Source organism: Schistocerca piceifrons, unplaced genomic scaffold (assembly GCF_021461385.2).
Source record: "Schistocerca piceifrons isolate TAMUIC-IGC-003096 unplaced genomic scaffold, iqSchPice1.1 HiC_scaffold_1210, whole genome shotgun sequence".
Classification (NCBI taxonomy): Eukaryota; Metazoa; Arthropoda; class Insecta; order Orthoptera; family Acrididae; genus Schistocerca; species Schistocerca piceifrons.
The window spans coordinates 37,501-45,000 of record NW_025727027.1 but is presented as its reverse complement, the minus strand read 5'-3'; the positions used below and the strand labels follow the sequence as shown (position 1 = coordinate 45,000).

The 7,500-nt window shown below is 54.6% G+C and overlaps 2 non-coding genes and 1 pseudogene across 2 annotated transcripts; all 3 read right to left on the bottom strand.

The window, feature by feature from the left end:
- LOC124729485 overlaps positions 1-330 on the bottom strand; it is a 4,224-nt pseudogene extending 3,894 nt beyond the window's left edge.
- Positions 331-518: 188 nt separating this feature from the next.
- LOC124729489 lies at positions 519-673 on the bottom strand. Its single transcript, XR_007007708.1, has one exon. It is a non-coding gene; the product is annotated as a 5.8S ribosomal RNA (ribosomal RNA).
- Positions 674-1,025: 352 nt separating this feature from the next.
- Positions 1,026-2,921, bottom strand: LOC124729482. The gene has a single exon (XR_007007705.1). It is a non-coding gene; the product is annotated as a small subunit ribosomal RNA (ribosomal RNA).
- Between the last annotated feature and the right edge of the window lie 4,579 nt (positions 2,922-7,500).

Sequence of the window (7,500 nt, the reverse complement as noted above, 5' to 3'; positions counted from 1 at the left end):
CTCAGATGGAGTTTACCACCCACTTGGAGCTGCACTCTCAAGCAACCCGACTCGAAGGAGAGGTCCCGCCGACGCTCGCACCGGCCGCTACGGGCCTGGCACCCTCTACGGGCCGTGGCCTCATTCAAGTTGGACTTGGGCTCGGCGCGAGGCGTCGGGGTAGTGGACCCTCCCAAACACCACATGCCACGACAGGCGGCAGCCTGCGGGGTTCGGTGCTGGACTCTTCCCTGTTCGCTCGCCGCTACTGGGGGAATCCTTGTTAGTTTCTTTTCCTCCGCTTAGTAATATGCTTAAATTCAGCGGGTAGTCTCGCCTGCTCTGAGGTCGTTGTACGAGGTGTCGCACGCCACACCGCCAGCCGGCTGTGCACGCTACCGAGAAAGTACCGGTATGCGAACCGCCAGGCGACGGGCGCGCATCGCACGTTTGAGGAGACGCGGCCGGCCCCACAGGCGGCCGCGACACTCCCAGGTCTGCGAAGCGGGGCAAACGCCGCGCGCTTCAGTATACGTAGCCGACCCTCAGCCAGACGTGGCCCGGGAACGGAATCCATGGACCGCAATGTGCGTTCGAAACGTCGATGTTCATGTGTCCTGCAGTTCACATGTCGACGCGCAATTTGCTGCGTTCTTCATCGACCCACGAGCCGAGTGATCCACCGTCCTGGGTGATCTTTTCTCAAGTTTCCGCCGTCTCTTTCGAGACGGTCGCATAGGCGGGAGTGAGGCGTGTGGCGGCCCCTGTTCCAGCGTTCTGTGTCCAACGGCCTCACGGCCGACGGGCGTCGTACGGCTCCACACCGGAGCGGACAGGCACTCGGGCGAAAGTCATTCAAAACCGGCGCCAGGCGCCAGGTGCCGCAGGCCAGCCGCTCCAGCGCTTCAGCGCTCGTACCACACAACATTGCCGCTAGTTTTGAGAGGCACGCGTGGTTCCGCACGCGGCGCACGGCTACTGCGAGCCGTACAGGTAGCGTGTTGCGCGACACGACACGCACATCGAAAGACATGCAGTCTAGTCGGTAATGATCCTTCCGCAGGTTCACCTACGGAAACCTTGTTACGACTTTTACTTCCTCTAAATGATCAAGTTTGGTCATCTTTCCGGTAGCATCGGCAACGACAGAGTCAATGCCGCGTACCAGTCCGAAGACCTCACTAAATCATTCAATCGGTAGTAGCGACGGGCGGTGTGTACAAAGGGCAGGGACGTAATCAACGCGAGCTTATGACTCGCGCTTACTGGGAATTCCTCGTTCATGGGGAACAATTGCAAGCCCCAATCCCTAGCACGAAGGAGGTTCAGCGGGTTACCCCGACCTTTCGGCCTAGGAAGACACGCTGATTCCTTCAGTGTAGCGCGCGTGCGGCCCAGAACATCTAAGGGCATCACAGACCTGTTATTGCTCAATCTCGTGCGGCTAGAAGCCGCCTGTCCCTCTAAGAAGAAAAGTAATCGCTGACAGCACGAAGGATGTCACGCGACTAGTTAGCAGGCTAGAGTCTCGTTCGTTATCGGAATTAACCAGACAAATCGCTCCACCAACTAAGAACGGCCATGCACCACCACCCACCGAATCAAGAAAGAGCTATCAATCTGTCAATCCTTCCGGTGTCCGGGCCTGGTGAGGTTTCCCGTGTTGAGTCAAATTAAGCCGCAGGCTCCACTCCTGGTGGTGCCCCTTCCGTCAATTCCTTTAAGTTTCAGCTTTGCAACCATACTTCCCCCGGAACCCAAAAGCTTTGGTTTCCCGGAGGCTGCCCGCCGAGTCATCGGAGGAACTGCGGCGGATCGCTGGCTGGCATCGTTTATGGTTAGAACTAGGGCGGTATCTGATCGCCTTCGAACCTCTAACTTTCGTTCTTGATTAATGAAAACATACTTGGCAAATGCTTTCGCTTCTGTTCGTCTTGCGACGATCCAAGAATTTCACCTCTAACGTCGCAATACGAATGCCCCCGCCTGTCCCTATTAATCATTACCTCGGGTTCCGAAAACCAACAAAATAGAACCGAGGTCCTATTCCATTATTCCATGCACACAGTATTCAGGCGGGCTTGCCTGCTTTAAGCACTCTAATTTGTTCAAAGTAAACGTGCCGGCCCACCGAGACACTCAATAAAGAGCACCCTGGTAGGATTTCAACGGGGTCCGCCTCGGGACGCACGAGCACGCACGGGGCGGTCGCACGCCTTCGGCTCGCCCCACCGGCAGGACGTCCCACGATACATGCCAGTTAAACACCGACGGGCGGTGAACCAACAGCGTGGGACACAAATCCAACTACGAGCTTTTTAACCGCAACAACTTTAATATACGCTATTGGAGCTGGAATTACCGCGGCTGCTGGCACCAGACTTGCCCTCCAATAGATACTCGTTAAAGGATTTAAAGTGTACTCATTCCGATTACGGGGCCTCGGATGAGTCCCGTATCGTTATTTTTCGTCACTACCTCCCCGTGCCGGGAGTGGGTAATTTGCGCGCCTGCTGCCTTCCTTGGATGTGGTAGCCGTTTCTCAGGCTCCCTCTCCGGAATCGAACCCTGATTCCCCGTTACCCGTTACAACCATGGTAGGCGCAGAACCTACCATCGACAGTTGATAAGGCAGACATTTGAAAGATGCGTCGCCGGTACGAGGACCGTGCGATCAGCCCAAAGTTATTCAGAGTCACCAAGGCAAACGGACCGGACGAGCCGACCGATTGGTTTTGATCTAATAAAAGCGTCCCTTCCATCTCTGGTCGGGACTCTGTTTGCATGTATTAGCTCTAGAATTACCACAGTGGGTACGATCTAAGGAACCATAACTGATTTAATGAGCCATTCGCGGTTTCACCTTAATGCGGCTTGTACTGAGACATGCATGGCTTAATCTTTGAGACAAGCATATGACTACTGGCAGGATCAACCAGGGAGCTGCGTCAACTAGAGCTGAGCAGCCGGCCGCCCGGGAGTGTGTCCCGGGGGCCCGCGCGAACACGCAAGCGTCCGCTCAATCATTCTGCAAACAGGAGGAGGCTGAGCTCCCCTGCACAATACACCTCGAAACCCTCTCAGGTCCCGGCGGCGCGCAGCGCCGTCCCAAGTACTTGGTCGGGTTCGAGAGAGGCGCAATCGCCCGGAGTTAGGCGAGTAGACGCTTTCGGTGCGACCACCCGTGCTCCCAACTGAGCTTGCCGCTGCCGACAGAGGCCCGGGAGCGTGCTGTCGTGGCATTGCCGGCGGGAGACAACACGCGCCACCTACGGTGACCGGCAGCTCCAACGCCAGCGCCACAGAAGGACAAAAGCCCCACTTGGGTGCCGAAGCGAACTCTCCCAGCACAGCGCACACGCCAACACATCCGCACAGCTGCGATACAAACCACCAGCGAGAACCGCTGGGGCGACCGAGCAGCAGACGGCGTCGCGGCGCCGAGCGCCGGGCGGCGGCGCATCCTCAACGCACACAGTCCTCAATCGGACCAGCACACTGCAGATGTCCACCGCGCTTCGCACCGGGCCCGCGAGGACCTACTTTGGCCGCACGGCGCCGCGCGCAGGGTGCGCCGGCGCGCAGCTGCGACGCCTGCCGCGTCCGTCGGCCGGCGCGCCTGCCACTGGCCGCCCCCACCAGCCGGCTGTAGCGCGTGCGCCCACGCACCGCGCGGCCAGCACGCCGGGAGGCGCCCCCTCACCGGCCGGGGACGGTCCCACCCAGCCACCGCCGCGTATCGCTTCACACCCAGATGCCGTTCAGTTTCGTCGGCATGGTGGGTATCGCTGGAACAACCGGTTAGTACCTCAACCTATCGTCGCCATCACCGATTCACCCCTAGCGAGAACAACCGCACCACAACGGGTTACCATTTCTTCATTTGCGTAACTTCACCAGAAAACGTAGGCGTCCATCGCCATTTGCAACTTCAACCATTATTGCATGCCTGTGTCAGGTGTCACGCCACACTACGTCTGCCCACATACACGCAACAAAATGTGCACGCCTAGACAATACGTGGAAGGTGGCCCCCGTACGTATGCGATGTCCATTGCTCGAACGACTGTCAACCGGCTTCTGTAGCATGTCGCAGATATGGAACGCGCTGCACCATGCCATCACGGTGTGTGAGGAAGACGACTAGGTCCGAATACATCAACAGACAGCTCATGCTGATCGCCATCCACGGCGTCCGTTCCTCCCACACGTCTCTATGGCGTACCACACTGCAATCCAGCTCTCATAGGGAGACGACACGTAGCTGCGTGCACAATATTTGCACTGTATGGTCCGCCGTTTTTGGGCGCAGTCGTTGTACGGTCACACATGTGCCACGATGTATCATTCAGTACATAAGGACGAATGTGCAGTACAGATTGTGGTTCACGCGTACGACATCAGCGGACAGTTGACACAGGCCGCACCACAACGTAGCCTGCGTACGTCGCATGCGAAGGGCATTGAACATGCAAACTTGTCACCAACCACCTTGCGAAGGCAGGGGGCAAGGTGGGGACGTGGGGAGAGGTGGGGGGGGGGGGGGGCGGCATGTACGCCCTGCTGCCATCCACATTACAGTGTACAGCAGGAGCATGTGGAAAGTCAGCAAGACTTGCAAGGTGTTTAACATGAAGCGATACACAGGGGAGCGGGCAGTGCGAGTAGCGAACTATATTGCGAGGGTTGCGGGTGGGCAACACTACACTAATTGAACGAGTCGTATAACAATTACAGAGCAGGTTTAGGCGACAACGTGGGTTACGATAGGCGACAACGTGGGTTACGTTAGGGGACAACGTGGGTTACGTTAGGGGACAACGTGGGTTACGTTAGGGGACAACGTGGGTTACGTTAGGGGACAACGTGGGTTACGTTAGGGGACAACGTGGGTTACGTTAGGGGACAACGTGGGTTACGTTAGGGGACAACGTGGGTTAGGTTAAGGCACAACATGGGTTAGGTTAAGGCACAACATGGGTTAGGTTAAGGCACAACATGGGTTAGGTTAAGGCACAACATGGGTTAGGTTAAGGCACAACATGGGTTAGGTTACGGCACAACATGGGTTAGGTTACGGCACAACATGGGTTAGGTTAAGGCACAACATGGGTTAGGTTAGGGGACAACATGGGTTAGGTTAGGGGACAACATGGGTTAGGTTAAGGCACAACATGGGTTAGGTTAAGGCACAACATGGGTTAGGTTAGGGGACAACATGGGTTAGGTTAGGGCACAACATGGGTTAGGTTAGGGGACAACATGGGTTAGGTTAGGGGACAACATGGGTTAGGTTAGGGGACAACATGGGTTAGGTTAGGGGACAACATGGGTTAGGTTAGGGGACAACATGGGTTAGGTTAGGGGACAACATGGGTTAGGTTAGGGGACAACATGGGTTAGGTTAGGGGACAACATGGGTTAGGTTAAGGCACAACATGGGTTAGGTTAGGGACAACATGGGTTAGGTTAGGGGACAACATGGGTTAGGTTAGGGGACAACATGGGTTAGGTTAGGGGACAACATGGGTTAGGTTAGGGGACAACATGGGTTAGGTTAAGGCACAACATGGGTTAGGTTAGGGCACAACATGGGTTAGGTTAGGGCACAACATGGGTTAGGTTAGGGCACAACATGGGTTAGGTTAGGGGACAACATGGGTTAGGTTAGGGGACAACATGGGTTAGGTTAGGGGACAACATGGGTTAGGTTAGGGGACAACATGGGTTAGGTTAGGGGACAACATGGGTTAGGTTAGGGGACAACATGGGTTAGGTTAGGGGACAACATGGGTTAGGTTAGGGGACAACATGGGTTAGGTTAGGGGACAACAAGGGTTAGGTTAGGGACAACATGGGTTAGGTTAAGGCACAACATGGGTTAGGTTAAGGCACAACATGGGTTAGGTTAGGGGACAACATGGGTTAGGTTAGGGGACAACATGGGTTAGGTTAGGGGACAACATGGGTTAGGTTAAGGCACAACATGGGTTAGGTTAGGGGACAACATGGGTTAGGTTAAGGCACAACATGGGTTAGGTTAGGGGACAACATGGGTTAGGTTAGGGGACAACATGGGTTAGGTTAAGGCACAACATGGGTTAGGTTAAGGCACAACATGGGTTAGGTTAAGGCACAACATGGGTTAGGTTAGGGACAACATGGGTTAGGTTAGGGGACAACTTGGGTTAGGTTAGGGGACAACATGGGTTAGGTTAAGGCACAACATGGGTTAGGTTAAGGCACAACATGGGTTAGGTTAGGGGACAACATGGGTTAGGTTAGGGGACAACATGGGTTAGGTTAGGGGACAACATGGGTTAGGTTAAGGCACAACATGGGTTAGGTTAGGGGGACAACATGGGTTAGGTTAAGGCACAACATGGGTTAGGTTAGGGGACAACATGGGTTAGGTTAGGGACAACATGGGTTAGGTTAAGGCACAACATGGGTTAGGTTAAGGCACAACATGGGTTAGGTTAAGGGACAACATGGGTTAGGTTAGGGGACAACTTGGGTTAGGTTAGGGGACAACATGGGTTAGGTTAAGGCACAACATGGGTTAGGTTAAGGCACAACATGGGTTAGGTTAAGGTACAACATGGGTTAGGTTAAGGTACAACATGGGTTAGGTTAGGTTACACGTTGTTGTAAGGAAAGGTGTGGGGGGGGGGGGGGGGGGCGGGGCGGCAGGTTCGTTGATAGTGATTATAGTAAGTGAATGCTTGTGACATGATGAGATTTGTCACGTCAGGATGCACCTTTGGCTTATTAGAGGCGGCGCTCCAATTCTATGCTTGTGTCAGACCTGTGTCTTTGACTCATGTCATTGTTTGTGCGCTGTGACAGGAGGTACTATTGTGATGTTGGGTGCACCGTTGTATAGGACATGTGTGGGTGTTGGTGCCTTATCTGCGCAATGGTGGATGTCGAAAGGGTGGGATATTCTATTTTCCGCATGGACCTCCTGGTCTGGTTGTGATAGTGTGGATTGTGTAATGTGGCGGAGAGGATGCACTGGATGTTGTTCCATGCTGGTGCTTACATATTGTATGTGCGCCTGTTAGAAGCAGAGAGTGGTGCGTGATCAGAGTGTCTGGCTGACGTGTGGTTCCCATTGTGGGCAGACTCTTTCAGCATGTATACGGACAGTTGTATATATTTTCTGTAGTTTGATGGCTCTGCATTGATTACTAATCAGCGCCGTGTGTACGGGTAATCTGGTTCCAGTCCACAATGTTCTATCTGTGTACATTAGTGACAAAGACTCCCCCCATGCAGTGGGGCTCGGTCTGTTATAACTCTTCCGCGTAATATATTTGCCCCACGTTTTTGCGAGTGCGAGTGCGAGTGCAACGCGCATGGGGACCGACATGCTGATGGCTCGGTATCGGACGCCGTACAGTGAGCAACGCGATCGCGTCTCTCGCTCGTAAGTGGTACAGGTCGCGGCTCATGTATAGGGACAGCGGGAATGTCGCATATTGGAAATAACTCTTCATGAAACGCAAGTTATAGGGG